The following is a 536-nucleotide window of genomic DNA, read 5'->3' on the forward strand; positions in this document are numbered from 1 at the left end:
TCACCATCTGGCATGGAGAGTGATGTGCATGGTAGACAGAAGGGGCTGGCTCAAGAGAAATTCTTTGTAAGAGCTGGGCATGGTGGCTCACGCCTGTCATCCTAGCTACTCAGGAGGCTGAGATCTGAGGATCAAGGTTCAAAGCCAGCCCGGGCACAAAAGGACCTGAGACTCTTATCTCCAATTAACCTCTAGAAAATGGGAAGTGAGGCTTGGCTCAGGGTAGGGCCGTAGACTTGATGCTGAAGTTCAAATCCCATGACCCATAAAAAAAAAAAAAAAAAAAAAAGAAATGCGTACTAAGATGATGTTCATTTATTTGCTTGCCAAGGATTCACTGTTTGCTGTAAGCACATGGGGAACTGCTGGAGATACATGGGGAAAGACCCGGGTTCAATACCTCAGTACCACATAAATAGAAAAAAGCCAGAAAGTGGTGCTGAGGCTCAAGTGGTAGAGCTCTAGCTTGAGAAAGTCCAAGGACAGTGCTCAGGCCCTGAGCTCAAGACCAGGACTGGCAAAAAAAAAAAAAAAAA

Source organism: Megascapheus bottae, chromosome 3 (assembly GCF_031878675.1).
Source record: "Megascapheus bottae isolate mThoBot1 chromosome 3, mThoBot2.hap1, whole genome shotgun sequence".
Taxonomy (NCBI): domain Eukaryota; kingdom Metazoa; phylum Chordata; class Mammalia; order Rodentia; family Geomyidae; genus Megascapheus; species Megascapheus bottae.